This window comes from Otolemur garnettii, unplaced genomic scaffold (assembly GCF_000181295.1).
Source record: "Otolemur garnettii isolate 467f Iridium unplaced genomic scaffold, OtoGar3 scaffold00013, whole genome shotgun sequence".
In the NCBI taxonomy this organism is placed as follows: domain Eukaryota; kingdom Metazoa; phylum Chordata; class Mammalia; order Primates; family Galagidae; genus Otolemur; species Otolemur garnettii.
This window is the reverse complement of record NW_003852408.1, coordinates 17,002,543-17,010,832: the sequence shown is the minus strand read 5'-3', so window position 1 is coordinate 17,010,832 and position 8,290 is coordinate 17,002,543. Positions and strand designations below refer to the sequence as shown.

Below are 8,290 nucleotides of genomic sequence, written 5' to 3'. Positions count from 1 at the left end.
TGAAAGAGAAAACGGGAACTTAAAGTTCTGTGCAACCCTCTTATCCCGGTGTCATAGGCTTTGTTTCTATCGTAGAACTGAACATGCCATTATAGGCAATGATTTGTTTTTTGTTTTTTGTTTTTTTGCCTGGTTCCTGAAATAAACTGACAGTTCTTTTATGGTAAGGATAGTATTATATTAATCCCCAAATTTCCACTACCTGGTACAAGGTATGTGCTCGAAAAATACATACACTGCATTCAAATTTCTGTTAGAGAAATTCCACTTGAAGCGCGTTAGGAAGTGCTTCTTCCTCCACACAGACGTGATTCAGGTCTAAAGGCACTCACTGCTCAATATTTTATATATCTATAAAACTGGCTCAAGAAAAGTGAAAAACACACACTCACAAGAACCTTGACTGTGCTATGGAAACCAAACCATAGAGACAAACCTGGCCTGTACTTAATAAAGTGAAACTCGCGACTATGTTTCTGTGCGGGCAGATAGTGGAGTCAGGCTTGTTCCCTTTCCTCCCTCACTTTTCAGAGACAGTTTGCTTTTGCTCAATTAAACTCTCTGCCTGGGGCTCTTCAAGTCTCAAAGACAATCCAAACCCAATCAATTATTGATCCTTAAATAATGCTTAACCTAAATCTTCTACTAAAATCTCCACATGTGTCCTAGGGCACTGCTCTCCTTGCTGGTAGGCCTGTCACCAACTTCTTAGACTTGGAGTGTAAGTAGACATTAGAAATAGACGTTCGCTGTAGACCTGAGGAGTTCTAAGGCCTTCGGTTTGATCTCAGCTGAAAAGCACCCAGACAGGCTGAGCAACTTCATGTAAATCAGCACTTCTAAAACACGAATGTACTCATGTCACATGGGGATCTAGTAAACACGCAGATTCTGGTTCCGGAGGTCTGGGGTGGAGCCTGAGCTCCTGGATTTCTGACCAGCTCCCGTGGTGCTGCTTCTGCCCACGTTCCATGGGCCACACTCGGAACAGAATGGGACGTGCACCCACCCACCTAACCCACCTAACTAGCAGGAGCTTTCGTAAAAGTCTCGGAACATGTTTTGTTGGAAAGTTTCTTTGAAATCGTCTTATGGATAGAACTCAGGGCATTTGTAATTTGCATATAAAAACACTTCTCTAGTTGGTAATTTAAATTTAGCATTTCCATTAATGATGAATACAGGCAATGAACCACAATATTATTAGCAGTACCTGTCACCTGTAGAAATCAGGGATGTCTTAAAATCACGTTAGAGTTGTTGAAGTCTCCTCCAAGTGCCATGTGCACTCATCATCATGTTAAAATCTCCACACCTGCAGATGGACCGCTGGTCCTTTTTCTTTCATGGTCTCGTAAACACACATCCTACCATTTCATAAACTTGCTTTAAGAACTGAATTTATATGTAATATTTTATTTATAATCTTATATATTTTATTTTATTTGGTAAGTAAAGACATTATTCTTAGAAGGGCCGTAGGCTTGACCAGACTACCAAAGACATCCCTGGCACGGAAGATGATAAGAAGTCTCAGTCTGATCCAATTCCCTTTCTTTATTCTGTGGGGTGCAGAAGGCGCAGTTTCTTGAAAGTACCATATCCAGTGATTGAGCAAATCAGGGCACAGGGAACTCATCCTTAAAGTACATAGGCCAGGATTTTTATAATTATCATGCTGTTCAGAGGAGCAAATAAGAAAGCACTACAGAAAAATGTTTTAAAGACGTATGAGTACAACAGAAATACAAGAGGTGTTATTATCCTAGACTATTCTCTGGTAGTCTATTCAGAGTCTGTTTTTCAGTTCCTGGATACAAGGTGCCATTTTTATTTTATGTGACTGATCTGAAATGTAGACTATAAAGAATTAAGGTTAAAAATATTAACGTTTCGGCTTTATAAATTTTGTATTTGATGCCATGATTATTCTTAAAGAAAGTATTCATCTGAGTAGACAGTGCCCCACAGCTACTGTGGGAAGCATCTGTTCATTTTCTGTGGAAACCTCATGAGAATTCGGTGGCTGAGATCAACTATATATACCAACTCAAGTGTACATTCAAATTCAAATACAGGGCATCTGTTGTAGGATATGTTTAAGTTGTATTTTGATTGGTCTGATTTGATGATTTCATGAGGATGTTTTGGTAAATTTTGAAATACACTTTAGACATGCTTTCAATCCAGGCAAGGAAATTTAAGGCAATTTAGATGCTGTTAAAGGCAAAAAACCAGAGCAAACCCATAAGAAAATCTATAATCAGAAGACTTCCCTGGGTCAGAGAGGTTTGTGGAACATTTTTGCATACTGCATTTTTGAGGGATAATAAATACGAAGCCCTTCACACTGTGATCTTGGGAATGTGAAGGTTGACAAGTTAATCACAAAAGCAAGTAATAAATAAAATTTAAATTTTCCATAGCAGCAGGCTTGCTCTCAACACGATTCTAAATATTATCATAAGCAACTGAGAAGCAAAGGCAGTGCCAAGGATTCAAATGCTAAACCTACGGGCCGTGACTTTGTTGGTTGGGAGAAAGGGCTAATCTACTGATTTTACATAGATAGACATCGGAGTGACTTGAGAGCTTTAAGGACAGCAATTTCAGAAGATTTGGTGTTTTTGAAAATATTTTAATTGTCTCAGAGTCCCTCTATACTTCATCCCCGTGCTCTGTGCTCTTGGCATTTAAGGGCCAACACGCACTGAATAGTTCAGAATTCCTCAGTGGGCCTGAGCATTTGTGTCCTGTTTCTCCAGGGTTTATTTTCTATGCAGATTTTCTATTTGGTTCTCTCTTCTTCTCTTTCCTTTCCTTAAAAGTACAAAAAATTCAGTACAAAATGTTTTAGGTGGGGCCTGGCAAGGTCAACGTCCACAGTAGGACTCGGTGAGCCACGGTGACCCAGTGAGGGACGTGGATCCCCTGGTGGATGACAAGGACATGAGCAGTCAGAGCCCAAGGGGAGTGAGGAAGGTGTCGGTGCAGGGAGAGAGGGAAGAGGCAGAGACAGGTGATTGATTTCATAAGAGGAGGCTGACCAAAAGGTAAATATAGCCCCTACTTGGGAAACCAAGTTTCTCAATATTCATCATAAGAATTACAAACACGGAAATGAACTCTATAGCGTTGGGCTAGAATTAACAATATAGGCAAACATTCCTCATTTCCAAAATATAAAATGTAAATCTAAATGCATGCATGTGTGTGTGATATTAACTTATTTCCTATGTCTGGTTCAACAAGTTGTTTCTGTTTCATTTTGTACCTTTTTCCCCAGCTCTGAAAACACCCATTTTTCCAGAAAACACTAGCATTTTTCAGTAGACATCTGAGTGTTAGGTGCGACCCTTGTTCTTGGAGACTTGCTATTTCTAGGCTTGGACAGAGCTAGAGAAAATATGCAGAAGACAGAGAAAGATAAAGCAAAGATGATGAAAGGCAGCACCAGTGGCTCAATGAGTAGGGTCCAGCCCCATATACTGAGGGTGGCAGGTTTGAACCCAGGCCCTGGCCAAACTGCAACCAAAAAATAGCTGGGTGGTCTGGTGGGTGCCTGTAGTCCCAGCTACTTGGGAAGTTGAGGCAAGAGAATTGCCTAAGCCCAAGAGTTGGAGGTTGCTGTGAGCTGTGATGCCACAGCACTCTACTGAGGGTGACAAAATGAGACTGTCTTTAAAAAAAAAAGTAAAGATGATAGATGGGAGGATGGACAGATTGATAGAAAGAAAAATAGATAGATAGACAGACAGACAGAAAGAAAGATAGAAGAGTGATTGATATACTGCTCAGAAAAATGTCAGAGAAGGATGAGGACAGATCTAAGAACACAGATATTACTAGCCTGTGGCCAAATTTGAGCATGACATTAACTAACCAGCTGAACTTAAACATTAAAATACCTTATGATAATACAATATTGTATCTAAGTGAATAAACTAGGAATTCATGAATCTATGCGGATATAAATAAATAAACAAACAGATAAGTTAAAGGAAAGGCTAGTGAGGAATAGGATATGTTCAGAGTCTCAAAATATTTCCCCACAAAATAGGACATATTGACATCATGTATCTGGTGTGATACGATGGAGAGAAGGAAGCATTGCTTCTGTTGTACTTTTTTTTTGGCCGGGGGGACAGGTTTAAACCCGCCACCTCTGGTATATGGGGCCAGCGCCCTACTCCTTTGAGCCATAGGCACTACTCCATTTCTGTTGTATTCTTACCAAGATGAATAATCTGACTCTAAAATACAGGAAACAACAGAGACTTTACACAACAACTGGTCTTGAAAGTTCTATAGTGTCAGGGTCACGAAAGTCAAGGAATGACTAGGCAACTGTCAGACTAAAGACAGGACACATGAAAATGAGGGGCAGCACATGATGCTAACTGGCTATTTTTGCTATCATGGACACAGTTCCGTAACTAGTGAAGCTTGAATTGGGTGTGAGAATTTGATGATGAAGTTGGGTTATGTTGGTTTGGAGAAAATGCACCCTGGTATGTCTGGGGTAATTCATTCCAATCTCAAATGGCTGTAGGAAAAAATAAAAAGTTATTTGTACTGTTCCTGCAACTTTTATTTAAATTTAAAATTATTTCAAATTCAAAATTTTAGAAATAATTTAAAAGATCTCTGTTTCTTTTTGAAAACCCAGAACTTGTCTTAAAAAGGAAGCAAAAGATAAATGGACAGGAAAAAAAGATAAAAACAAACAAATGAGCTCCTATGTAGGAACTCTATCCTGTATATGTGTTAAGCTTTGGGGAATTAATGATAACACCAGGGCACACTATAGTCCACTAAGTTATCCACTCAAAAATGACAAGATGAAATTTTAAACAAATGCTTGAGTCAATCAAATGTAAATTCACTCCAAATTTTCTTTTAAAGCTTATCTGTAGTATCTACTAATTAAATTGAATTATCTAGTAACATTTGCCTCCACAACTGCTAAAAGCTATTGTTTCAAATATTTAAAATTTCACAGAACAAATATTCTAAAAAATCTAGGCAAAGCATATAATTTCTACTTGAGGCCATTCCTACTCAGTTACCTTGTCAGAACCCTGTATTCCAATTCCTGCTAGTCCATCTGATCCTATTTGGGTCAACCACTGTTATTATTTTCTTATCATTTTCAGTAAGGTAAATAAGAGACAGGTGAGTTTAAAACTAAAAAGTTTTACTCCATATTTTTAAATTGAGAAAACTGCTTTAAAATATTATCTGACTACTCTATGAATTTAATTTCTTGATTATCCTAGGGCAGAGGCACAGACTGGTAGTAGAAAGGCCAAATCAGACTCACGGATATGTTTTGTTTCTTGCACACAGGTTTAGTAATAGTATTGTTTTAATAAAATTTGAAAGCCTGTGTAGGGCATGCGCTCTCCACTTCAGCAGCAGCATCTCCATTCCTGTTTTCTTATGAAGCCCTTGGTACATATCACATAATCACATTACCTGTCTTGTCCTTGCATATAATTGAGTTTGTGCCCCATGCACTAGAGTAGTTTGAAGTTGGTTATGTCAGAAGTAAATGACACTGAATAGCAGTACAATTTCTTAATCTCAATTGGGGTTCTTTTGTCTTAACACTGAAAACAAATAAAAATCAGGGGTCTAAGATGACGAATGCCCATTCCTCTTCATGGAGTCAGTCTCTCAGAGACTTTTAAGGATACTTAGATCTCAACCTACAATATATTAATCATTTCTGTAAGGTTTACACATTCATTAATGCAATGGGAAATTGTTGAGTACCTACTGTGTACCAGGCAAATTGCATCAACAATGCAAAATCTTGCAAAAAGAAAAGTCCTGGACCATATAGTTTCACACCAGAATTTTACCAGACTTTCCAAGAGAAATTTGTACCTATATTGAGAACCTGTTCTGAAACATAGAAACGGAAAGAATCCTCCCCCAGTGTGTTTTACAAAGCAAACATCACCCTGATACCAAAATCAGGAAAGGACCTGACAAAAAGGAAAACTACAGACCAAAAGCATTAAAGAATATTGATGCAAAAATATTCAATAATTCCTAGCAAACACAATACAGCTATACATTAAAAAAGTCATACATCATGATCAGGTGAGCTTTATCCCAAGGATGCAAGGATAGTTTATCATACATAAATTCATAAATGTAATTTATCACATAAACAGTAGTAAAAGCAAAGACCATATTATCCTCTCAATAGATGAAGAAAAAGCATTCAACAAAAATCAACATCCTTTCCTGACAACACAAGAAAACAGGCATAGATGGGACGTTTCTTAAACTGAGAGAGGCCACTTACAACAAACCCACAGCCAATACAATGATAAATGGAATAAAAGTAAAAGCAATTCCACTTAGAACTGGAACCAGACATGGATGTCCTCTATCACCATGATATTCAACATACTTCTGGAAGTTCCAGCCAATACAATCAGGCAAGAAAAGGATATAAAAGGCATCCAAATGGGGGCAGAGGAGGTCAAACTTTTGCTCTTTGCTGATGACATGACCTTATGCTTAAAAACCCCCAGGGACTCAATCACAGGGCTCCTGGAAGTGATCAAGGAATACAGAAACATCTCAGGATACAAAATCAGTGTCCACAAGTCAGTAGCCTTCATATACACCAATTAACAGTCAAGTTGAGCCTCAAATCACAGACATAATACCTTTCACTGTAGCTTCAAAGAAAATTCAATACTTGGAAATATACCTAACAAAGGATGTGAAGGATCTTTACAGAGAGAACTTCAAACCCTTCAGAAAAGAAATAACAAAATTCATTAACAAATGGAAGAACAGATTACGCTCATGGCTGGAAAGAATCAACATTGTTAAAATAGCCATACTATCCAAAGTGTTTTACTGATTTCATGCAATCCCCATCAAAATACAAACGTCACACTTTGAAGAACTTGAAAATATAGTACTTTGTTTCATATGGATCCAGAAAAAAAAAACCCAAATAGCCAATGCAATTCTAAGAAATAAAAACTAATCTGGAGGCATCACCTTGCCAGGCTTCAGGTTATACTACAAGTCTATAGTGATCAAAACAGCATGGCACTGGCACAAAAATAGAGAAATAAACCTATAGAATACAATAGAGAACTTAGAGATGAACCCAGCCACAAATCACCACCTGATCTTCAATAAAATACAAAAGCACACACTGAGGAAAAGAACCCCTATTTAATAATTGGTGCTGGGAGAACTAGTTAGCCCGGTGTAGAAAACTGAAACTTCACCTCCACTTCTCACCATTTAGAAAAATTGAATGTCACTGGATAGAAAATTTAAACTTAAAATACAAACTAATAAAAATGCTAGAAGAAAGTGTGGGGAAACTAACAATATTGGCCTGGGAAAGATTTTCTGAAGAAGACCTCATCGGCAATTGTAGTAACATTAAATATAAATGAATAAGATGTGATCAAACTAAAAAGCTGCTGCACAGTTAAGGGTACAATGATTCAGGCATAGAGACAACCTTCAGAACAAAAGAATATATTTGTATTTTATCAATCTGACAAAGGGCTGATAACTGGACTCTACAGAGAACTCAAACTAATCAACAAGAAAAGAGCAAACAACCCCAATTATCACTAGGCAAGAGACATGAACAGAACCTTCTCTGAAGAAGAGAGATGAATGGCCAGCAAACACATGAAAAAATGCTCATCATCTCTAATTATCAGAGAAATGCAAATCAAAACCACCCTGATATATCAGCTAACCCCAGTGAGAATAACCCACATTACAAATTCCCAAAGCTGCAGATGCTGGTGTGGATCAGGAGAAAAGGTTTCTTACACTGCTGGTGGGACTGCAAACTAATACATACAAACTAATGGAAAGAAGTATGGAGAATCCTGAAAGAGCTAAAAGTAAACTTTCAATTTGATCCTGCAACCCCATTACTAGGTATCTATCCAGAAGAAAAAGAAAAAACATTTTATCATAAAAACATTTACATTAGAACATTCATCACAGCTCAATTCACAATTGCCAAGATGTGGAATCAACCCAAGTGCCCATCAGCTCATGCATGAATTAATAAGCTGTGGTATATGTATACCATGGAGTACTATTCAGCCATAAAAAATGAAGAAAAAAAGATGAAGACTTTATAGACTTTATATCTTTTGTATTTACCTGGAAGGAGTTGAAGAATATTATTCTTAGTAAAGCATCACTAGAATGGAAAAGCAAGTATCCAATATACACAATACTAATATGAAACCAATAGATAAACCACTATACCCCCACA

At 37.6% G+C, this 8,290-nt stretch overlaps 1 protein-coding gene across 1 annotated transcript in view; it reads right to left on the bottom strand.

The window, feature by feature from the left end:
• The window catches only part of ABCA12 (ATP binding cassette subfamily A member 12), a 174,594-nt gene that overhangs the window by 159,676 nt on the left and 6,628 nt on the right, over positions 1 to 8,290 (bottom strand). The gene's annotated exons all lie outside the window — the stretch shown is intronic.